Source organism: Petaurus breviceps, unplaced genomic scaffold, assembly GCF_028583685.1.
Source record: "Petaurus breviceps papuanus isolate PSGF00001 unplaced genomic scaffold, PetGlider_PUasm1.0 224, whole genome shotgun sequence".
In the NCBI taxonomy this organism is placed as follows: Eukaryota; Metazoa; Chordata; class Mammalia; order Diprotodontia; family Petauridae; genus Petaurus; species Petaurus breviceps.
Genome location: NW_027185887.1, coordinates 8870020 through 8896006, shown reverse-complemented (window position 1 = coordinate 8896006; position 25987 = coordinate 8870020). Strand labels below are relative to the sequence as shown.

At 37.4% G+C, this 25987-nt stretch overlaps 1 protein-coding gene and 1 pseudogene across 4 annotated transcripts in view; both read right to left on the bottom strand.

Moving 5' to 3' along the window:
- Positions 1-25987, bottom strand: part of KCNG2 (potassium voltage-gated channel modifier subfamily G member 2) — a 174302-nt gene that overhangs the window by 39617 nt on the left and 108698 nt on the right. The window lies entirely within an intron of this gene.
- LOC138166482 (large ribosomal subunit protein eL13 pseudogene) lies at positions 21765-24196 on the bottom strand (annotated as a pseudogene).

Sequence of the window (25987 nt, the reverse complement as noted above, 5' to 3'; positions counted from 1 at the left end):
TTCCTTCCTTCCTTCCTTCCTTCCTTCCTTCCTTCCTTCCTTCCTTCCTTCCTTCCTTCCTTCCTTCCTTCCTTCCTTCTTTCCTTCCTTTTTTTTTCTTTTCCTTTCCTTTCCTAACTACATTGTGACCTACTAGAGGGAAATGATGTCTTATCATCCTTTATTTTCCCTATACCAGAGGTTCCTAGACTTTCTGTGTTCACAGTACCCTTAATATCTCAGGTTTTTTTTTTCACAGAGCCCCAAGGCCAAAAGAAATACTTAAAAGTTCTATCAAATAGTTAAGTAAAAAATTTGAATGTCCCATGGGGCCCCTTCTGAGTTTGCTGTAGTGGAATACACTTTGGGAACAGCATTTCTATCATGACATAAACATAGTAGCACCCAATAAATATATATTAATTGATTGCTTAAAAGTAATAATATTAGTTTATGTTTACATAATGAAAGTACTGTTTGTATTCTGTACCACTGTTCCTGTATAACAACTGTGAAATATTTGCTATAGGCATCATTATTCTCATTTATAGATGAGGACACTGAGGCTCAAATAGGTTTTGCACATGCTCACAAAGCAATTAGGTGTCAGAGTCAATATCCGAGCTCAGAACTCTTGATTCCAAATTTAGCATTTTCCCACAATTCCCCATGTAACCACACACATATACAAAAATTCAAGGACATATACTGTGATGCTTAGATGGAAAAATGATATTTCTAATTTGATACTCCGAATGGACCCATGATCTCACTAGTGTGGGTACTCCTTTTACTGGTACACATTATAATCCATCCTCACAATCTCATTCAGTAAGATTCTTGTCCATTTCCTCCCACAGATCTTTTATAGAGGACCATACTCTGCACTGAAGGCCCTTCTGTGAGTCTTATAATGCGGGGTGTCCCAAATGTACTAGTGCCATTTTAGCTTTATAATTTTATTTATTAGCTTTATTATTTTTAAACTTTAATAGCTTAAAATGGCACTAGGACTTTGGGGACACCCTGTATTTTATTTACCCTTGGACTGTCCCTCTACTATCCTTTTCCCAACCATTCATGGTGATATCTTTGATGCCACTTCTAACTGAAATTATCATTAGAAAAATGAGACTGCTTCCTTAGACCCAAAGACTGATGTATAGTATACCATGCATTACAAAGGTTTTAAAAACCACTTATTCATTACCTGCTTGTTTTACTGTGTGGCATCATTTCCAGATACTAACTTGGGTCAGTTCCTTTTGAAACCTAATTACAAATTCCCATGGAGCAGCCACCCTAAATGTCCTAGGTTTATGACACAGGATAAGTGTTATTTCTCCTTTAATTTATTTTGTTCCTGGTTCAAGAGAACTGAGCATACCTAAATTACCTGAAACTTAGGCAAAGGAAGAAAAGTTGCCCTGAAAAATAAATTTCTCCCTCCCCATAAGCTGTTTGAAAACAAACTGACCTAAGGTAATGCATTTCAGCAACACCTCCATTTCAAAATGAAAAAGAGAAAGGAGCCATTTACTAGCACATTTTAGTGAGGGCAAAATGTTACAATTCCCAGAATAAAAATAAAGGCAATTATTCACTGAAAGAAAGTGACTATGAACCTCCAGCATCTGCTTTTTTTCTAATACCATATAAGATGAATATTATGAGGGTTTCAAGTCCCTATAGTGTGAAACATATGACGCCATAACTCAATAGCCTCCAAAATAGCCATTCCTCGGCTTAGAATTCACAGAAGGTTCAGAAAGGAAGGAATCTTATAGAGATCACAGTAAAGAAACTTTCTGGCCAGATAAGTAAACAGGAAGGCTAATCTCAATTATATTGTTTCCCTGATACCTTTTGGGAGGAGGTCCAGGGATAGGATGAAAGATAAATGAGCGGTGATTTACATAAATATACTGTCTATCAAGATTTTTAATAAGTTTTTATCTTAACCTCAGTAACAACAAAAGACAGAACATCATCAGGGCAAGCTGAGGCTTAACTCTAGTGCCGTATCTGGTGCCGAAGACAAGTGCCACAAAATCTTCTCTGGCAAGAAGCATGACAGGCTTCCTCAGTTATTTAAGATTAGTTCATCAATAGGAGGGAGAAGCCTTGGGATATAATTCGTGGAGGGACTTCAGGATACTACTCCCCTGTTGGGGGAGGGGAAGATGGAGACTTTGGGAAGCCCCTACAGCTGCTACTTGTGTTCAGAGAGCTGGGGAGGCAGCGGTAGAGAGAGAGAAGAAAACTGACCATCTGGCAGCTTCTGCTTTTATCTCATTCTTGTTATCTGCTGCTATCCTCGGTCATTTCTTTCTGCCAAAGGAGTATAAATGCTATCAAAGCCCTCTAAATTTCAGCCTCCTAGGGCAAAGTCCTCATCACCTAGCTCAAGTCACAGCTCTGAAGGCAAGAATATTCAAATTCTGTGAGATGTATCTTCCTAGTCCGAAGAACATTAGAGATGGAAAGGGCCTTTAGCTACAGTCAACACCCTCCTTTTCCAAGTAAGCAATACTAATAACGGGAACGTTTATGTGGCATTTACTATGTGCCAGACACTGTGCTAGGCACTTTACAATTACTATTTCATGTGATCCTCACGGTTCTTGGTGGTAGATGCCATTATTATCCATTATATATGAGGCAGAGGTGAAGTGACTTGCCCAGGATTAAACAAGGCTACATTTGAACTCAGGTCCTCCTGACTGCAGCCCCAAGACTCTATCTACTGTGCTGCCTAGCCGCCCCATAGTACTGGTGACTTAGGAAGGTAGGCAGCTCTGGTGCAGGAGTTCCAAGAGCTGTGTTTGAAGCCCCAGTTTCACTCCTTACTAATTTTGTAACCCTGGGAAAATCTCCTCACCTCCCTTAGCCTCAGCTTCTTGGTTGATAAAAGGTCTCTCTCGAGGATCACATAAGAGAACACATATAAAAACAATTTGTAAGCTATAGGGCACCATATAAATGTCAACTGCTATTATTAATGGAGACCTTGCTTCAGTTCCAGTGACAGTCTCTATGCTGATGGATGGCAGAAGATGAGAGTTGGTTAATTTATAACATCAGTAATATAACTCCATCTGGAAAAAATGGAAGTAGCAGAGGTGAGTTGGCTGGGTGGGATGGTCACATGTACCCTCCTTTGCCAGGGACAGATAATTATTTGGATAAGCACAACCTCTTTTCTGCATATTATCTTTGATCAACTCAAATTCATAATAACTAAAACATGAAGTCATTATCCCCGCCCCTCTTTACTCCAAATAATTTCCTTAAATAAATTTCCTGTTTCTGTTGAGGGTAACACCATTCTTCCAGTGTCCCAGGTTTACATCCTATAGCATTAGCCTTGCCTTATTGATCTCTTTCACCCCAACATATCCAATTGGTTGCCAAATCTTACCCTTTATACTTCCACATCCAAACCCCTTCTCTACATTAACTTGGCACCACTTTCATTCAGTTACTCATCACCTCTCATCTAGGCTATTTCAATGAACTCTAAGTTGGACTTCCTGTCTTGAGTCTTTCCCCACTTGAGTCCATCCTTGAGACCCAAAGTGATTTTCCTTAAGTGTAGCTCTGACCATTGTTGTTGTTCAGTCTTTTTCAGTATTTTAGTTCGGTCCAATTCTTTATAAGCCCCTTTGGGGTTTTCTTGGCAAAGATACTAGAGTGGTTTGCTATTTCCTTTTCCAGCTCATTTGGCAAATGAGAAAATCATGGCAAACAGGGTTAAAATACTTGCCCAGAGTTATATAGCTAATAAGTGTCTGAGGCCCAATTTGAACTCAGGAAGCTGAGTCTTCCTGACTCCAGGCTTACAGGCCCAGAATTCTATCTGCTGTGCCCCCTAGCCCCAGATCTGATCATATCACTACTTTATTGGCAGTGTTATCCTCATGGCCTCTAGGATAAAATATAGACTCTTTTGGTTCTGAAATCCCTTCTCCAAACTCCAAACTATCTTTCTAGCTACATAATTCCTCTTCCTGAACTCTATGGTCCAGCCCAAGTGACCTTCTTGCTCTTCCTCACACATAGTATTTCATTCACTTTTGTAATTGTAATGTAAATGGGAAGATCTTTCCCATCCATTAACAGGCCCATGTTACCTGCTTGAGTCACATTGAAGCCTGAGTCACATGAGCCTGTGGTGGGAGGAGATTGCTAAGTGGGTAGAACAGGAAGGGGTGGAGCAGAGCTGAGAGGAAGTTGGTGAGACTAGTTAGAGCTGAGGGAGAGAGAGGAAGCAGATAGCTAGCTGTGAGTGTTCATTTGTGGGAAGGTTCTAGCAGGCGGAAGGCTCGGGGATGGCAGTGCCCTCTGCATTGCTATTGTGTATAGATTTCTTTGTTGCTATGATGGATTTGGCTTTCTGGTGTTGGGATTTGGCTTTTTGGTGTTTGAATGTTTTGTCTCTGTATTCCATGTGGAGAGTCTGTTATATTTTGCAATTATATTGGCATATCATAGTCACTGTGAATATCACGTTGGTACTACAACTTTACCTTTGTACCTATGCCTTTGTACGTACTGAACTCTGTGCCTGGAATACACTCTCTCTGCCTCATGGATTCTTTACCTTCTATCAAGTTACAGTTCAGTGCTACCTTCTATCTCCTCTCTTTCCTGATCCCTCCAAATGTTGGTGTCTTCCCTAAGTTGTGGTTAACTACTTTAACTTTATTTTGTATTCTCAACATATATTCATTTTGCATATACCTAGATGTGTACCTGTTTTCTCCCTCAGTTCAATGTAAACTCCTAGAAATCAGGGATTGTTCCATTTTTTTTTTTTGGTCTTTGTATCTCTAGTATCTGGCAGTGTCTGCACACACAGTAGATCATTAATAAATGCTTGTTGTTTGGTTGATGAGCTTTCCTTCAACTATTTAAAATTTTAATTGATGAAATATCTGATCTTTCTCACATATAACCAGGGGACCAGGAGGATGGATATACTATCTAGGGAAATGTCAAGTACTGAGTGCATGAGGAGACATAAAGAATTTCAAGGGTACATGGTTGAAACATAAGTGGAAGGCTCATTCAAAAGGCTCTCTATGTAAATTCACTGGTTTCCATTGAGACTATTAAGTTCTCTAGGTAAGGTATTGTGCAGAACCATATCTATAATGCCATCCAGTGCATAGTGAAAAGAACCATGAATTGAAGGCAGAAAACCTGGATTTGAATCCTAGCTTTGGTATTTATTTGGTATGGGAACTTGGGCAAGTAATTTCATTTTTGTGGGCCTCACTTTCCTCATCTGTAAAATAAGAGAGTCTTGTATAGTGGAGAAGGCATTGGATTTGGAGTGAGGAAGACCTAGTTTCAAATACTACCCTAGATACTGATTAACTGTGTGACTCTGGCTAAATCACTTAATTTTTCTCTATTTCAGTTTCCTTACCTGCAAAATCTATCACAATTCTAAATCTATCATCATCTTATGATATTATCACTAGATGATTTTTTTGGGTCCTTCCCAGTTTCTACAATCTTGGGAAATTATGCTTTAGCCGCTGATACCTCTCAAGAGGCTAGAATTATTTTACAGGTACCTTGAAAAGACTTTTTCTTTGGGAAAATGAAAATGTCATGATACATATACTAAAAACACCAGAACAGGAGAGGGCTACTCTAGATGGAAACTGATTTGACTTCAGGACCAGGAACTAGTCACAGTCAATAATATTGGTCTCCTAAAATAGAGAAGGGAACTGGTACCATATGGAGAGGTATTTTGCATTCAGTCTTTACCTGGGCATTATTTAATTTAATGCTCCTCTGTTTTCAGAACCACCACTGGAAAATGGTCTCAATATTACCATTAATGTTCTAGAGATTAGCAATCCCAAAGATTAGTCATAAAAGCCTGGGGTCCCAAGTCTAATCTCTCAGTTTGTGTTAAGGGTGAACAGGTATGGGAAAAGGCATCCAGGGTACTTCTCTAGCAAGAGAAACAACTGATTCATGTTCCAGTCTGTTTCTGTTGCTGTCCCATTCACAAATGAACAATGTGGGTTCCAAATGAATTTGAAATCAACCAAATATAGTTCTGATTTTGAAAATTTTAAAAACACTTCCTGAGTTCTCTCTGCATATATGTGTGCCAATAAGTCTAGCTGGTCTGGGAAAACATTCAAGGTAGAGAAATTATACAAGTTATATTCACATAGCCTTAGAGATGTTTCTTTACATGTATCAATTAGGGCTGAACTAAGACATGTTGAGAAACTTCACCATGTTCACCACCCTTAACTGGTAAAATGGATCTTGGAAATCAGGGAACATCTCTAGAGGAATCGGATAGAACCAAGGAAGATGTAATTAAGTTGTAACAAAGTTCATAGGTCATAGAATTAGAGCTGAAAAATTTTAGTGATTATCTCATACTTCAAGGACTCATGATTTCATCAGTGCAGATACTCCTATTAGGTGTATAATCTGTCTACCCTGTGGCAGAGAGGTTCATGAGTTTGTTGTGGCTTAAAAACAAATCATCACCTGGTGGCCAAATCTCTGATGACTGACTTCTCTGGATTTTCATTGCTGGGTCCATACACAGTCATTCTGGGTAGTTGAGCCTGTCAGAATTTGAGCCCTACAAAAACCCAGAATCACTTCCACAACATGAGGAAGCAACAGAAAAAGACTTTAGCGACAGCACCTAGTCTTAGACTTCACAGAAGAATTAACTTTCAGAGTTAGGAAGGACTTTTGGTATCCACCCATTTTAAAGTGAGAAGAAAACTGAGACTTGGAGATGCTCATGCTTGCCCAAAGTCACACATTAAATTAGTGACAAAGTTGTATCTTTACCTGTGTCTCCTTCTGGAAATTACCTCATGTTTACTTTGCATATATTTTGTATGTAATTTTATGTGTTCGTACATTTCTGTTTGCTCCCAATAAACTGTAAGATCCTTGAGGGCAGGTATTATTTCATTTTTGCTTTTGTATTCCTACACCCTGGCAAAGTTCCTGGCACATGGGAGAAGCTTAATTCATTCTTATGGATTGATAAGTATGTGCCTCTGCTGTGACAGTCTCTGGACTGTAACAGGACTAACTGTGGCATCTATTAGAGACAACCAATGATACCTTGTCAATATTTTGTTCAAGAAACCATTGGAGTATAGGTGAGGAGGCTTTGATTCTGTGAACTGGCACAGGGCTTCATCATTACTGTTTTGTCTTCCCCGTTATATGCAGGAATAAACTTTAGGAAAGCATGCCAGCCTGAGAGGGGATGAGGAGAATCTCTGGGGTGCAGGCACATAAGCAGTGGCATGCATTGAATTTTGACATAGTCAGCTTAAATTGCTACTCTTTCTCACTAGCTTAGAAAATGGTCTCTTACTATAAGCCATGGTCAACGGGTCCTAACTAAGCTCTCTAGTTTCAGTGTGGGTGATGCGTGGCAAGACGCCTAGAACAGTGCCATAGTAGGTGCTAAAAAATGTTTGCCAAATTGAATCAAAGTCCCTATGCTGTGCAAATCTTAATCACATCATCTAATGACCTATCAGAATCATGGCATCATAATTCAATAAATATTAAGCCCCTTCTATGTATAAGATACTGGGCAAAGAATATCACAGAAAAGTAAACTTATAGAATATCTAATCTAACACTAATTTAATCTTTTATTTATTTTGCTTTTTGGAAGGGGAAAGCAGGGCAGTTGGGGTTAAGTGACTTGCCCAAGGTCACATGGCTAGTAAGTGTTAAGTTTCTGAGAATTATACCAGATTTGAACTCAGGTCCTCCTGATTCCAGAGCCGGTACTCTATTCACTGCGCCACCTAGCCGCCTCACTAATTTAATCTTTTAGAAATAAAAAACAAAACAAAACAAGGCTAAGAGAACTAAGGATCTTGCCAAGGTCAAAACCTGGGTAGAGGACAGAAGTATATTTGGTTCTGTTGTGGTGTAATAGGGACAATGGAGCTGGATATGTCCTTCGGCTTAGAACTGAAAGATTTGTATTTTATGGTGATATAGCAAAGTCAATGGTGCCACGATTGGGGACTATAGAAGACTGGCAGCTGACCCAAGAACTGACCCAAAGACTCAGAGGAGAAAGGATAGCCAATGCCAGTTCTCTCTTTGATGCCTACTAAGTTGTGGAAAGAACAAGGTGTTGTTCTAGGAATTGGGTAACATGGTCCCAGCTTCTGGTTTTACTAACTAGTTACATAAGGATAGGAAAGCCACTTAAACTTCCCTGGGTCTCAATTTCTTTTCACTCTATTCAACCAAAACTATTAATTGCCTTCTATGAGTGAAGCATTGTGTCAAGTGCTAGAGAGAAAAAGACAAAAAATACAACAGAACAAGCAAAAACCCCAATAAACAAAACCCAGCTATTGCCACATAGTTTATATTCATCTGTACAATGAGGGAATTTGACAAGATAATTTCACCACTTGCCAATGAGTTCTTAATGGCCAAACCTAATGGGATTTTCTAAGTCTGCATCTTTTTTGTCATTTCTGCAGCTTTTGTCACTGCTGACTATCTTCTCTTCCAGCATACTCTCTCCTCTCTAGTTTTTCATGATATGGCTTCCTCCTTGTTCTCACCCTATTTGGTACAGGTCAGTAGGCATTCATTCAAGTATGTGAGCTCTGAAAAGCTTAATTCCCAAGATGAGTTTCCAATACATTGCACTGCAAATAATAAGGCTAATTCTTTCTTTTCAAGGTTTTTAGACTCTCTGACTTGGGCATTTTACTGTTTATCAAAGAATCTGGCACCATCTGCCATATTATTCTTAGTGAGGTATTTACTACTACACTAAGTAGACCAAATAAAAAAAATGGAACATTTAAATGTGAATTAGTGGGTGAAATAAAATCTAATTTGGTCTTTGGTAATCACTTGGAAGTAAATCCATCTGTGCCCAGTGATGTGGTGTGGGTATTTATTCATTCAGTAAAAACTTATGATTCAGAGGCCCCTCAGAATACATTTTGCCCCAAATGGTAAAGCAAAGCAATAAAGGATGGACAGTAAAACTAGTGTTGTAAAATCATTAAGGCTTTTGCTAGGGATTTATGTCTTTGCTATTGTTTGTTTAGTTTGTGGGATTTTTGTGTGAGATTATTATTATTACTCATTTATGTATCTCCTAGTCTCTTGTGCCCAAGGCTTCTCTATAAGCATCCCTCCCTCCATTCGTTTATTTATCCATTCATCTTTTATAATTTGACAAACATTTATTAAGTAATTTACATGAACAAAGAACTGTGCTTTGTTCACATACTCACTGGGGGAGATACAAATATAATGAAGATGTGACCCTGCCTTTGTGAAGCTCACAGTCTAATACAGGTAACAAAACACATACAGAAAAATACAATAGTGTACAATGTCTATAGGCACCTAGATGACTCAGTGGACAAAATACTGGACCTGGAGTCAGGAAATGGACCTGGAGTCAGGAACTCAGGAAAACTCATCTCCCTGAGTTCAAATCTTGCTCTGTGTGACCCTGGGCAAGTCACTTAACCCTGTTTGCCTCAGTCTTCTCATCTGTAAAATGAGCTAGAGAAGGAAATGACAAACCACTCCAGTATCTTTGCCAAGAAAACCCCAAATGGGGTCAGAGTTGGACGTGACTGAAACGACTGGACAATACGTATATGAAAATGATAGTGTAGAATATGATATAATAGGAGGAAAAGAGAACTATAAAGTACTTTGTACAATCAGAAGAAAAGCATATTTTCTACTGCCTCAAGTTTCTTCCCTCCCCAATCCATTCTCTACAAAGATACCAAAGTGACATTGCTAAAGTTGGACTACGTCATTTCCCTGCTTAGTAAACTCCAGGGGCTCCCTACCATCTTTTGGATTAAATATAAACTCCTCTGTTTCACATTTAAATCCCTTTATAACCTGCCTTGAACCTACTTTTCTAAGAATTTAAATTAGGAGTTAAAAAGTTTATTATAGATTATTCTGTTACTTACTCTAGAATATAGCCAAACTGACTTTCTGGCTATTACTTATGCATGACATGCTGCAGTCATCTCTGTTTTAGTCTTTTCAGAGACTACCCTTCATGTACTGCCTCCTCACCTCTACCTATTAGAATTTCTAATTTTTCTTTTTTTACATTCCATTAAGAACTTTTAATAGTATTTTATTATTTTTTTGAATTACATTTTTTAACATTAATTTAAAAAAAGTTTTGAGTTCCAAATTTACTCTCTCCTTCCTTCTCCTTCCCCCTCCCTAAGATGGCAAGCAGTTTGTATAGGTTATATGTGTGCAATCATGTACAACACATTTCCATATTAGTCAGGTTGTGAAAGAAGAAACAGATCAAAAGAAAAAAAAACTATGAAAAAATAGTATGCTTCAATCTGTATTCAGACTCCATCAATTATTTTTCTGTGAATAGCATTTTTTTGTCATGAATCCTTTTTTTTATCTTAGATCATTGTATTGCTGAGCATAAGCTAAGTTATGGTTGATCACTGTACAATGCTGCTTTTACTGTATATAATATCTCCTGTTTCTGCTCACTTCATTCTGCATTAGTTCATTTAAGTCCAGGTTTTTCTGAAATCTTTCTATTCATCACTTCTTACAGCATAGCAGTATTCCATTACATTATACTGTGATCGTGCTATAAAATTTGCCTCTCCAAAGATTCTGGATTTATTTAAGGGAGAGAGTGCCCTAGATTTGGAGGGGGCGGGGCGGTACCAGAATTTTATAATTACTGTTTTTACAATGCAATCTTACTAAATGCTTTTACTCAGAAATACCTAATAGGTACTACTGGCTGATTGCTAATTAATGAGTCAGTCGTGGTAGAGGCTTTTGAACTATAGATGCAGGACTGGGTATTTGCAACCTGAAATACATGAAGTAGCAACCATCTTGTTGGTACCTAAAACATGAGTGCAAGTTGGGGGAGTGACCAAGAGGGAGTGCTACACGTGAACCAGAAATAGTCACCATTCTATTATCAGGGATAATCAAGAAAACCCTGTGTTAATTAATTTGTTAACATTTAATCATTAGTTCCCTATAAACATATGATAAAAGTTCATTAATTCAGAATATGTAACACTTGTTGAGGTTTACTTATTTGCATTAGCTTAGAAAAGAGAGCTGTCTTAAGCAAATTAGCACATATGAGAATGTAGGCAGAGAAAGGGATATTTAACCTATTTAAGGGAACTGTTTTAAATTTATATATATAAACAATATATGTGCCCATTTAAAATGATCATTTTTCAAGGTAAGACCTTAGTTGTCAACTTGCCAGCACTACCCTTGATTATTTTGTGGGTCTTTGAATATGGAATAACATTCCATAGCATGAAGGGAGCTCACTTTGCAGGGGAAGAAACTGAGGCTCTGAGAGATTAAATAAGTCACTAAAAGCTCCACTTTTTGCTAATGGTAGTACTAGGTAGGACTTGGACTCCGGTCTCCTGATTCTGGTCCATCATTTTTCAAAATTGTCCAAAATTCTGACTTTAATTGAATCAGACTGCCTTGCTCCTTATCACAGTGTGGTATTTGTAATCTTTGTCACATGTTCCTTACTGAGACAGCCCAATAAGCCCAAGTAATAATATTTTGTTTTTGTTTTTTGCTTTTTGGAGGGGGGAAGATAGGGCAATTAGGCTTAAGTGACTTGCCCAAGGTCACATAGCTAGTTTTGTGTTAAGTGTCTGAGGCTGGATTTGAACTTGGGTCGTCCTGACTCTGGGGCAGGTGCTCTATTCACTGCCCCACTTAGCTACCCCAGACTTAACTACTTTCATTGTCTGTACCAGGCCCACCATCCAGATCTCTATTTATTGTGCCACCTAGCCACCCCAATAATGTTTTTATTTAATCATATGAAATAATCTTTTAATAAAAACATACAGAAAACTTTGTATTAAGAAAGGGGGTGTTAACCCAGAAAGTTTGGTTAAAGGAGACAAACAGGGTAGGTGATATACATTTATATTATTTATTCCTTTAAAGCTAGACAAAACTAGCAAGCTTATACATACAAGGAGTCAAAACCTAAGTTCTGACTGCCTGATACAAGATTGATAAGGCTTTTATAGGTTTTTGGACAATCCCAGGACATCTATGTCCCACAGATTTATCATCTCCATATGTTTACAAGACAATTGACAAAGTAGGGTGAGTTGGAATTTCCCATCTCAGGATGTTTGTGTTGTTTCCCCCCTCCCCCCAATGGAGTATGCCCTCAAGGTAAGGAAAATTCCACTATTCTGAATTTCTAGGCATCCTGTCACACAAAAAAGGGAGAATACACATTGTAGACTTTATCTGGTCTTTCAAGTTACAGACACAGGAAAGGGCATTTTTAAAGCAAAGCAAATGGTCTGATTGATTATTTCAGGCTTTGGATCTTATTGAGGGCTAAAAAAATGATATTTGATGATTAACAGGGGCAAATAATGAATTTATAATGAATGTGATTATAGTAGAGGAAATACCTTGGACTTCTTGCTTAAGAACTAACATGAAAATAATTATGCCATTAGGTCCAGTTAACAATAAAATGAGTAATGATCAGTAGAAAAAGCCTTTATCTCTCCATGTAGTTCCTATTCAAAGTTGTCAAACATTTCATTTGATGACCAACCAGTGATATTTCAAAAATCAGATTAGAATGCCAGTCTTGATGATCTAGACATTGTTATCAGTCTAGATTAGGGGTTCTTGACTTTTTTGTTTGGTCTTCTGGTGAAGCCTATGGCCCTCTTCTCAGAATGTCTTTAAATGCACAAAAGTAGGATCATAAAGGAAACTAATTGTATTGAAATATAGTAATCAATGTATTAAAAACAAACCAAGCTCATGGAACCCAGGTTAGGAATGTCTGGCCTAGATTGACCCTATCACCTAGAATTAAGGTAGGCAATAAACAAAGTGTTTATTCTAATTGATATGAAAAGTATATCAGCTTAGAGTATGGGCCAAAAGACTCAATATTTTGCTTTTACTGTGGTTTCTTCTGTAATGATGCAGCAAATAAAGGTCTCATGGATCTAACATTCACTAACAGAGTGTTCAGAAGATGGCATAGCACTAGTAAACACTGATTGTCGAAATTTCATGTGTTGGGCTGTTCTTCATAATCAAGCCTTGATGAAGGGAAAACCATTGATGTATTGTTATATATGAACAAGAGTAAGTTTATTTGCTTAAACAAGTATGGTAGCATAACCAAAGAGTATTAGGGTGACTGATTGGCATTGTTACATATTTGACAAAAGGTGGGAGACTGCTCAGAAGTCACAATGAAAAATCTGACCTTTGTCAGGAAAGTTAACTTCTAAACCTGGTCTATATGTTCCAAAAAATATAATCCTGTAATGACAAAGCATATGTAACAATCTCCTTGAAATGCTACCTGAAAAATTGAATCCATAATGATTTAATTGTGGATTTGCACAATGTTGTGCAACAAAATACCGTGTCTTTTCTAAATGGAAAAACGGTCTCAATAATTGCTGATATTATTATTGTGGACACCATGAATAGATGTCTATTGTGGTATAATATTTTAACTATGAGAAACATAGTACAATTGATTATTTTGTGCCTGTTTAGAGGCTTTTAACAATTGATACTCAGTCGATATTTGACCAATTCAATGACCCCTTCGACATCTTTAAAATTGACTGTTCATTAATGATGTCTGCCTGTTTTGATGATAGATGTACTATTTCTGGATGAACTTTAAGAGTTCAAATAAAACATAAAGAAGTATTCTTTGCGTTCTGATATGAATATCATTTGACTCTTATCCTAATAGATAAATACAACTTAAGCAAACAACACATAATTATCTTTGATATTTTTATCTTATTTAGGCTATTTAGTCATGGAGGGAGTCCTATGAGACATACCGTAATGGAAAAGACTTAACAAGAAATAGGTGCCAGTTGAATACTTTGAAGTGCTGATCAAACACAAGCCTAGGAATACAGAGCAGAAGCAGTGACTGTTATAAAACTACCCCATCACCTATGAGCTTTACAAGATACTGCTGAAACAGTTCACCTTGTTGAAGTTAAAATAAAAGCCAGGGGTCTTATCCATAAACTAAATTCTTTTAAATTCATTTTTGACCTTTACATGACATACCCTATTGTATAGATGGTGATAAAAATGAATAAGACTCTTCAAACTCAGATCTCAACTTATTTATGTCAATGAATGACATGGATGAAGAACTTATGACACTCTTAGGCTTCAAACAAAAGTAGCCCAGAATATTTTCCATCTCTTGTCAATGAGGGCATGAAAACATGTGTAGAGGACAATACATCGATTCTCCCGGCTAACAAGAGACAAAATGTGCACTTGTTTTGATGCTACATTTTAGTCCCTGCATCTCTTTGATACAAAAGAGGAACAAGGACAAATAGCTTCATTTGAACTATTCCTAGACTTAATGATTACCAGAAACTGAAAACAAGTGGAACAAGAGACTTAGAAAATTGTGTCTGTCATGAGAAAACTACTAAGATTGATAGATACTTGGAGAGAAAATATGAAAGTTATTGACAACAAACTTATAGTGCCCTTGGATGAATTGAAAGCCAAAGTCAAATTGCTTGAGTATTGTCATGGACCTATTCCTAAATGTAGCACTGTGAAAACCATCAAAGAGGCTGGACTGAACAACTGAATGGATCAGTCTTCCATGACCCAAGCCTCTTCCAAATCTATTTATTATTTTTCAATCTTACCTTACAAGATAGTTCAAATAAAAGTACCTCTGCAGAACTAGCACATGTAAAGAAATACAGTGTTCCTAGTTACAATGATGTGATTAAGGAATTTAAGTCTATAATGTCCAGTGATTCTTTCCAAGCACAAAATAAATGTTTTTAATCACAGTTCAGCAAAAGCTACTGCAAAGCCAATCAACATATGGTCTACATTTGATGGCATTTATAACATTCCATCGTACTACTTCTCTAAGGAAAAGGAAGTGCTTTTTCTATTCTCTCCTCTCATGTTAAGCTTGGTCATTATAATTACACTCACTTCTGGTCTTTCTTTTAGGCATTTTGGTAGATCTTATAAACAGGAGAGATGGAAAGAGCCCCAAAGTGAAGTTAACCAGTCTGTCTTTTCCTATAAATCATGGTTCACCATTGCCTTTATAAACCAGTTATTTGCATGTCTTGTAGCTTTGAATTCACAATTCTGATGCATGCTTCCCTCTGGAGTCTGAGAAATTCTAGCATAGGAATTGCTTATAGATGTATTTGTAATTGCCCTAGTATTGAAATTTAATGAGAAATCTTAACTTCAGCTCTAGTATCAGTCTTACCTTTTTCAATATTTGTCTCTTTTCCTTATTTCTGAACTTCCAGATTAATGGGCAGTGCGCTGCTATGAGAAAAGTACTAGACATAACACTAGAAGAAACCTGGATTTGAACCCAATCTTCAGTAATTCCTAGGTGTGTGACCAGTGGCAAGTCACCTAACTAATCTGAGCCTCACTTGCTTTTTTTCTTCAAATAATAATTATTTATTTTTAAACATTCTTTTGTTTTTAAATTTTGAGCACCAAATTCTCTCCATTCCTCCTTCCCCCTCCTGCACCCACTGAGCAAACAAACAATATCATATCAATTATACATGTGAAATTATGCAAACATATATTTCCATATTAGCCATATTGCAAAACAAAAGGCCCCCTCCCAAAAGAAAATGAGAAAATTATACTTCAATTTGGCCTCAAAATTCATCAGGTTTCTCTATGGAGGTAGATAGCCATTTTTTCATCATGAGTTCCTTGGCATTGTTGTGGATCATTGTATTGATCAGAGTAAGCAAGTCTTTCACAGTTGCTCATCATTACAACATTGCTGTTACTGCGCAATGATCACCTATGTCTCTGCTCTTCAGTCTGCACCAGTTCATAAAGTTCTTGTTATGTTTTTCTGAAACCACTCCTCTCAACATTTTTATGGCATAATAGTATTCTACCATAATCATATGCCATAACTTGTCAAACCATTCCCTGACTAATGAATATTCCTTCAATTTCCAATTCTTCATCAATACAAAAAGAGCTGATATAAATATTTTTGTACGTATAGATCATTTTCATTTTTCCTTGATCTCTTTGGGATACAGATATAATAGAGGTATTGATGGGTCAAAAGGTATATATATCAGTTTGATAGCTTTTTGGGCATAGTTCCAAATCGTTCTCCTGATTGGTTGGACCAGTTCACTACTCCACCAACAATTCATTAGTGTACCTAATTTCCTTCATCCCCTCCAGTATTTATAATTTCTGATTGGTGTTATTTCAGAGTTTTTTTAATGTTAATTTCTCTAATCAATAGTTATTTAGAGCATTTTTTTCATATGGCTATAGATAATTTGATTTTTTCTTCTGACAATTTGCCTATTCATATCCTTTAACCATTATCAATTGGTGAATGGCTTTTATTTTATTTTTTTTTATAAATTTGACTCAATTTTCTATATATTTGACAAATGAGGTCTTTATCAGAGAAACTTACTGTAAAAATTTTTTTATTACTTTATTGACTATGGTACCCTTTAGCAAAATGTATTTTCCCTGATTATCTCTTTTAATTAGGTATATTTTTGCTTTTGGTTTGTCTGAGATCATGATTGCTATCCCTGCCTTTTTTTACTTCAGCTAAAGCATATTAGATTTTGTTCTAGCCCTTTGTTTTAACTGTTAAATTAATAATTTAAATTATTATTAATATTTTAAATTAATATTTAAATTATTATTAAATAATTAAAATAAATTTAACTCTTTCTGTTCCAGGTGTATCTCTTTACAAACAACATGCTGTTAGGTTCTGGTTTTTAAACCATTATGTTATCTGCTTCCATTTTATGGGTGAGCTCATTCCATTCACATTCGCAATTATGATTACTAAGTGTGTATTTCCATACATCTCATTTTCTTCTGTTTCTTTTTTCTCTTTTTATTCTGTCCTTCACCAATAGTCTATTTTGCTTCTGACCAGTCTACCTTAATCCATCCTTCCTTCTATCGTCTTTACCTTTTCTGTTATCCCCTTCCCTTCCTATTTCCCTATTGGGTAAGATAGATTTCTATACACAACTGAGTATGTGTGTGTGTGTTTGTGTGTGTGTGTGTGTGTGTGTGTGTTCTATCTCCTTTGAACCAATTCCAATGAGAGTGAAGTTCAAGTATTGCCCACCATTCCTCCATTTCCTCCTTCACTCCAAAAGCTTTTCCTTGTGTACTGCTCTATATGAGAAAAATTTCCTCATTCTACTTCTCAATTCCCTCCTTCTCCCAGTGCATCTCTTTTTCTCACCCCTTCATTTTATTTTAGATCATACCAACATAATAGACTCACAACTATGCTCTCTCTCTATGTAAACTCCTATTAACTGCCCTAGGTTGTGCTATAGATATAATGCCAGGCCTGGAGTAAGGAAGACTAATCTTCACAAGTTCAAATCTGGCCTCAGACACATAAGCTAGGCAAGTTACTTAACCCTGTTTACCTCATGTTCCTTGTCTGTGAATGAGCTATTGAAGGTAATGACAAACCATTCCAGCATCTTTGCCAAGAAAATCACAAATAAGGTCATAAAGAGTTAGATGTGACTTAAATGACTAAACAACAACAGTAATGATAAAATTCTTAGGAATTACATGAGCTATCTTCCATATAGAAATGTAAACACTTTAACCTTACCAAGTCCCTTGCAATTTCTTTCATTTTTTATCTTTTATGCTTCTCTTGAATCTTATGTTTGAATGTCAAATTTTCTATTCAGCTCTGGTCTTTTTTATCAGGACTGCTTCAAAGTCCTCTACATCATTAAACATCTATTTTTTTCCCACTAAAAAAAACTACTCAGTTTTGCTGGGTAGGTGATTCTTGGTTGTAATCCTAGTTCCTTTCCCTCCTGGAAAGTCTTTTCCAAGCCCTCTTTTCCTTTAATGTGAAAGTCACAAAATTTTTTGTGATCTTGACTGTATCTCCATGATATCTGAATTGTTTCTTTCTTGTTGCTTGCAATATTTTCTCTTTGACCTGGGAGTTCTGGAATTTGGTTATACTATTCCTGGGAGTTTTCATTTTCAGATCTCTTTCAAACACATTGGAGTGTTCTTTTGATTTTTATTTTACTCTCTGGATTGAACATATCAGAGTTATTTTCCTTTATAATTTCTTGAAATACAATATTTAGGTTCATTTTTTGATCATGACTCTGATCGTCTAATACTTTTAAAATTATCTCACTGGACCTATTTTCCAGGTCAGTTGCAGATTAGATATGGCACATTTTCTTCTATTTTTTCATTCTTTTAACTTTGTTTGATTGTTTCTTGATGTCTGATGGAGTCATTAGCTTACAGTGCCCAATTTTCATGTTTAAGGAATTATTTTCTTCAGTGACTTTTTGCACCTCCCTTTCCATTTAGCATATTCTATTTTTTTAAGTCTAAGTTTTCAAAGACTTTTTCAGTTTAATTTTGTGTCTCTTTTATGCGTTTCTGTTTTTTTTTCCTGTTTTTCAAGGTATTGTTTTCTTCATTTTTTGGTATCTCTTTTATTAATCTGTTTTCAGGAAGAAATTATAAGGGCTTGCTGAACCCTGTCTAGGGCTGTTCATCTACCTCTGGTGTCCTCTCACCTGTGACTCCAAGAGGCCATAGCATATGCAGCAGCCACAACTCAGTAAAACTGTCTCAGTAAATGGTCTAAACCAGGTTGAGGGTAGCCAACAGGCCTCAAACCTGTTGGTGAGTTAGTGGGATGTCTACTTCAAGCATGTGAAGACCTTCCTTTGCAGAGTGGGTAGATGAGAACAATTTGTTCCAACAGCTATGAAGGTGGCTGAAGAAGATGCCATGGAGAGCTTAGAGCTTGATCAGACACAGAAGACACCAAGGTCATCCACTGCAGCCTGGGCAATCACCAGTCATCTTGACTTTTGTCTTGCCATTGGACTTTGCTGATTCTAGAAGAGAGAACGGGGCTGACAATTTTGTTTAACTCTACCTCACTTAAATCCAATTCATGTTCAAGTCAAGACATCACCCCATAATGTCATTGATTCTCTTTGAAAATGAAGAACAAACAATAACAATTCTCTTTCCATAATTTTCTTGCATCACTTTCATTTCTTTTCCGAAATTTTCCTCTATCACTTATCTCTTTCTTTAACTCCTCCAAGAATTTTTGCTTGGCTTTGGTCCAATTAGCATTTTTTTTGGAGATTTTGCTTAGAGCTGTTTTCACCTTCTGAGTTTGAGTCTTGTTCTCAGTAGCTTTTTATGGTCAAGTTCTTTTTTATTATTTGTTCATTTTCTCAGCCTATTTCTTGATTTTGAACTTTATGTTAAGTTGAATAATGCTTATCTGGAGGTAGAGAGGAACTGTCCCAAGTTTCAGGTTTTTTATTTTATTTTATTTTAAACAGGAAGTTTATTTAAACAAGATATTTGACTTGAACAAAAGTATCCAGGATTAATTTCCTTATAGTAGTTTATCCCTACCAAGAGACAGAGATTGTTCTACATGTAACAGTTACATACAAAAAAATTATAAAATCATCCTTGGTTTTACAATGATAAAAGAAAAACGTTGAAATTATCCAATCAAATAAGGTATGTAAATTTTTTGTGGGTTATTTTTTTTAAACAGTGAGAGCAAAATAACTTACTAGAATATGAAGATTAAAGTTGAATGAACATGTCACTAATGGAGAAAAGGGATATTTTCACAGAACCAGTTTGTTTTTTCCCCTCCCCATTCCATTTGATGTTGATCAAAACATACCATTGGACCATTTAGTTAAAAAACATTCATTACGCCTATGACATACACCAGTTACTTTACTTACAATAAAGGAATGGGGGAAGGGAATCAAAGAAGAGAGAAAACGATACTGCAGTAGTCAGGATGAGGATGAACCAAATCTTGGCTTTCTAATTGTGAATATATTGCTTTTCTTGGGAGCACAGTTCTGGAGCAGAGTTATAGATTCTCTTTTCAGTAAGCGCCTCCTATCTGTTGCTGGAATAAATCAATTGTATCTTCATCCTCCATTTCCAACTGTACAGCTGTGTCATTTTCATTGATTGGTTGTCCATCAAATTGGAATCTGATCTGCCTCTTTGACAAACCCTATCATTCACAATAGGTTTTCATTAGTTTACTAAGTGGTGTGTGACTCTTAATCTTAAATGGCATTACCAAATCATCTTGCACTGCTACCTTCAAATTAATGTGGTTGTTGTTTTCAGTCTTGACTCCTTCCTTCAGCTTCTCACTGGCCATAGAGAATCCGGGGGTCTCCTCAGCTACCCCTTCACAAAAGAGGCACCAGGATACTCCACTCCAAGGGAATGGGGGAAGAAGCAGCAGCAGCAGGAAAAGGAGCAGGAAGAGGAGGAGGAAGATGATGGTGGTGATGGTGAGGAAGAGGAGAAGAAGGAGAAGAAAGGAGGAGGAAGAGGCAGCAGTGGAGATACTCATTTAAAGCTTTTTCATGTCATGGTTTTCAGAGCTAGTTTAGGGGGTCTGAAGTTTTTGGTGCTTCCAAGGTGGTGTGGTCCAGAGAGGTGTGATCATTGGTCCCTTGGTCTGTGCTCTGGGATGGGTCTTTGCTCCCCTGCATCTACAAGCACTAGAATTCCTCTTGACCCTGGAACTGGGACCAGGGCCCCAGTTCCCTTATGACCTACTATAAGCACTCCTTTCTACCCCAGAACTGCAACCCAGAACTGTGTATCAACAATGGAGCTGCTAGTTAGTGCCAGCTGCACCCAGTGCCAGCAAAGGGTTCCCCATAATCTATTTTGATCAGTTGTCTTGACTCCATTACTGTCTCTGGGCTAAGAGCTCCTGAAGCTGCTACTGTTGCTGTGGTCACTGTTGCTGTCACCAAGTATCTGCACTCTGGAGAGGCCTCCACCCCAGTTTCACAGACCTCTCCTGCCAACTACCTAATTTTTCTTAGGCTGGAAAAACATCTTATCTTGACCTTTTGTTAGCTCTGCCACTCCAAAATTTGATCTGAGGCATTATTTTAAAGTTGTTTGGAGAGGACTATTGAGAGACTTCAGTTGGATACCTGCCTCTAATACACCATCTTGGTTCTACCCTCAGCCTCACTTTCTTCATTTACAATGCAGACAATAATCCCCATGACAGTGATCTCACAGGATTTTTTGTGGGACAAAATAAATGAAAAAGTGCTATGTGAATGCCACTTCCTGTCCACTAGAGCCAAACCTTACTGCCTCCACCCTAGTTATCATCTGTACCTCCTTCCCATAGGAACCTTGGATACTGCCCATAGCATGACCCTGAGCTCTGATGGATTAGCTTTTACCTTATGTTGCTTGAAACCAAGTCTCTATTTCACTTCCTGGCCACTATTTTCCATGACAACTCCTCCCATTAGCTCCCTTTTATGCTGTTGCCCCTATTAGAATATGAGCTTTGGCAGGGACTGTCTTCCTGGATTGTATTTGAATCCCTCGTGCTTAGTACACTGCACAGTCCACATTAAATGCTTTACATTTACTGCACAGTCCACATTAAATAGCATCTATCTATCTAGTTGTGTATGCATCTATCTATCTAGTTGTGCCTTGGATTTATTGATTTATCACATTACCTTGGTAATGTGACTTTTCTCTGTCCTAGATTGTTTTTCTTTTTTTTTTTTTCAGGGTGGAGGTGAGGCAATCAAGATTAAGTGACTTGCCCAAGGTCACAGAGCTAGTAGGTGTCAAGTGTCTGAGGCTGAATTTCAACTCAAGTCCTCCTGACTCCAGGGCCAGTGCTCTATTCACTGTGCCACCTAGCTGCCCCTCTGTTCTAGATTGTTAGCTACGACCACAGTTCCTATCAAAATACTGGGGCAAAAAAGCAGAGCAGGAGGACTCTCTACCATTTCATTTGTGTCCCTTCTGTATTGAATTCAGAGCTTTAGTATAAGGGAGCTCCTTTGCCAAATGAACAAAAACAACCTAAACAATTGCATTTTGCCAAGGAAGTAAAGCTTGGCACCTTTCTCTTGTCAGGTTAGTCTCTGCCAGAGAAACCAGAGCACTACTCTACTCTGTTTAAATTACTCACCATTTCCCACCAGGAACTCTAGCACCCTTGTTTTCCCAGAAACCCCTAGTATACCAAGAAAGGAAATTAATGCCACCATAAAACTATGGTGTGGCAAAGCTATTAGTATTTGAATTTCCTAATACAGTCAGTGTCCCTTAATAGTCAAACTGGCTGAGGAGACTTAATCATTTCCTCCTTCCTGAAAGAAGTGGGCTATTGCTTGGTAAACAAAACATAACAAAGTACCACCAGTTGCTATGAAGCAAATAAATCATTTATTCATTTTTATGTTGCTGGCCACAAAGTCAATAGTTGTGTTCAGACAAAGACATAAAAAAAAAATAAAAGGATAGGAAGAAGATAACCATCACAATCATACCTTGCCTACTCTGTTTTACAAGGGAGGAAATTAAGTATTCTGAGATGAGAGTATGAAACAGAGTGATCTCAAGCAACACAGGAAAATCAGCTGGATTACCATACAGTATAGTAGAGTGTAGTATAGTATGACAAAGAAGAGCAAAGCTAGTATAATACATCATATTTTCATATTGTTTATTTTTTAAAAATGGATGAGATCCTCAGGTGTTTGGCTTTTAGATATTGTAGGTGAGGTGGAAGGAGAGAAATAACTTGACTCAGTAGACTATAAGCATTTTGAAGGCAGGACCGTAGTGGAATTCATTGCATTTTTTATTGCTATAAAATTGATTCAATTATTTGGGTGGTGACAGCTACATTGGAAAGGTAATAAATTTCTTGTTTCCTCCCATTTGAACAAAGGGAGTTAAACTAGCAGTTTTCTTTACAGAAGGAAAACATGGAGGGAAAACAAAAGCTAATTTTTTACCCTGAAGTGGGCAAATCTTCAGCTGGATGTCTTATGGAGAATGATGCATAATCCAGCTACCATTAAAAGAGGCACCGTATTCCACCACAGCAAAAACTCAGCATTTGCTGGGAAATCAGTTGACAAATGCTGATCATTCAGTCCACATTTAATTTCAAGGCTTGGACTGTGTGACTCTGAGAAATTTCTATTGTCTGAGTTAAAAAAGAATGATTTTTTTGCCACCTTTTCTTTTTTTAAACTTTGTTTTATTTTTATTAAAAGTTCTCAGAATCTGTTTACTTTTTTTTTCTCCACATCCTGTTCTCCAGCTTCCTTGGTTTGTGTTGCTCAGATTCCAAAAAGATGGGCATTGGCCCAGACCATTCAAAGACTGGCAAACACCTTGAAATTCTTCTCATCTTCAGTAACAATGTGAGCCCTCTCTTCTTGTAAACACTTCTGAAGGGCATAACTGGTTCTAAAAGCTGAGTTTTTCAGCAAATTCGTCTCCCTTCTTGGGTGCAGATGGTTTCCTCGGGAAGAGGATCAGCTTGGAATGATATTCTTTCAGCTGCTGCACATTTGTCTGGAGAGACTCTATAGACTTATTTTGGTGACAAAGCTCCACAGAGATACCAATGGTCTGTATCGCTTTTTTATGGATGCCAGCCACATGAAGCTCTTCCAAGCTGAATTCTCTACCAGCATGTACTTTGGTATTACAGAGTAGGGCACCTCGCAATGGACCAGATAGGACCAGACATAGGGCGAGGAGCAATTTGACGGGATTTTGCTGGATGGGCCTTTTGTCTTCTAATCTTCCTACTGGCTGGTTAAATTATGTAGCAACTCATCTTTGCCAGTCTTTGTGAAAATGGGGCTTTGTGCCATTTCAGCTGGGTGCTATGGCTGCTTAGAGCCCTACTCACTACAATTAAAATAGAATTTTACAAAAAAAAAAAAGCATTAGAGCCAAGCAGAAAGGAAAGTGGCATCCCAAAGCATGCTGGGATAGTGATGATTTCTCACCTTTTCTTTTAAAAAAATGTTTCTTAAATTTTCGTTTTTATTTCTATTGTTGTATCATCATCACATTTATTTCTGAATGCATTCCCTACCTCACCTCTCCTTGGCTTGAAACAATATTTTTTTTAAAAGATAAAAGAAAGCAGTTCTGCAAAACCAACCAAAGATGCTGATCGTATCTAATAATTCAGGCAATATTCAATACCCATAGTTCCCCACGTCTACAACGAAGGGAAAAAAGTGTGTTTTCTCCATTCTTTTTCAGATTAGCCATCTTTTCATAAGCCATGGATCAAGTACATTTCCTGGACATCATCAATAATCTAACTGCCATAATTACCAGCAAGGCAGAGTAACTCCTGTTTCATAAACTACTATTTTACTACAACAAGAATTTGGTCTCAGGAATAGGTAGGATTTTGATTGATTTGATTCCTGTTTATAAGGGGTACTAATGTCTCCCTGCCTCATCTGTGCTTTCCCATGTTTCCTCTTTGCCACCCTATAAGCAAGAATAACTTAATTAATACATCATCTTTCATTTTGGAAGATAATCATGGTCCCTCTTCCTTATTCAGACCACAGCTGGAATATTGTGTTTAGTCAGGGATTCCAGCTTTTTGGAAAGACATTGATGAGATGGAATGTATCCAGAGAAAGATGATCACAGTGGTGAGAGGGCTGGGGACATACAAGGATTAGTTGAAGAGACTGGAAATGTTTAGCCTGGAGTAGAGAAGACTTAACAGGGGACATAATAGCAGTTTTCAAATATTTGAAGGGCTTTCATGTAAAATAAAATTAGATTTTCTTTTTTTTGGCAGCTAAAAACAGAATTAACACCAATTAGTGGAAGTTGCTTCCTAGTGGGGGATACAATATATACAGAGAGAAGTAAATACAAAATATATTTGAATATGAGAAGGATATGTGATTTTTGACAGTGAGGGAAATCCTAGGCGTGAGAAGTGATGTAAGTTGTGAGGTGTGAAAATTCCCTCCACCAACACAGATTGAAATTGAATTATATAAACCTTGGGGAATTGTTTGAGACACACAGAGGTTAAGTAACTTGCCTGGAGTTGCATGGCTAGTATATGTAAGAGGTGGGATTTAAGTCCAGATCTTGATGCAAAACTGCTCATTGCTGAGGGGCAGTTAGATGGCACAGTAGATAAAGTGCTGGGCCTAGAGTCAGGAAGACCCAAGTTCAAATCCAGCCTCAGACATTTACTAGCTATGGAACCCCAGTCATGTCACTTGACCTCTTTCTGCCTTAGTTTCTTCAACTACAAAATGGGGATAATAATAGCACCTACCCTCTCAGGGTTGCTGTGAGAATCAAATAAGATGACATTTGTAAAGCATGAGGTAGAATGTCTGGCAAAGAGAAGGTGCTTAATAAAACTTATTCCCATCCCTTCCCCCCTCCCTTTTTTTTTGGTGATTCTATGTCCAGCACTCTGGAATTAGAAGATCTGAGTTCAAATTCTGACTTGGCCACGTATTAACTGTGAGACTTTAGGCAAATGACTTAACCTTTCTGAGTCTATTTTTTTAATCTTGAGTCTATATCTTGAAAATGAGGGACTTGGATTAGATGAAGTCTGACATCTCTTCCAGCTCTAAAACTAAGAGAAGGAAGGAGGGGAAAGACTAGATTTTAGATCAGAATAAGGATACCAATACCAATTCAAGCTGTCTAAAAGTAGAATGGTCTGCTTTAGGGGATGAGGGCTTCTGTCATGGAAAGAATTCAAGTGGAAGCAAGATAACCACTTGTGCAGTCTGCTGTAGAGGGACTCATGGGCCAGGTCACTGTTGGACCAGAAGATCTTTGAGGTCTGTTCCAACTCTCAACCTATAGTTTGCTAATATCTTCTGTGAAGCAGTAACAGCAGCATACTAATTTCACAGATGAATAAGCAGAGAAGGATATGCTTTGCCAAAATAAGTAATTTGTAGATCTGATAAAAAAAAAAAAGACTTAGGAACTAGGT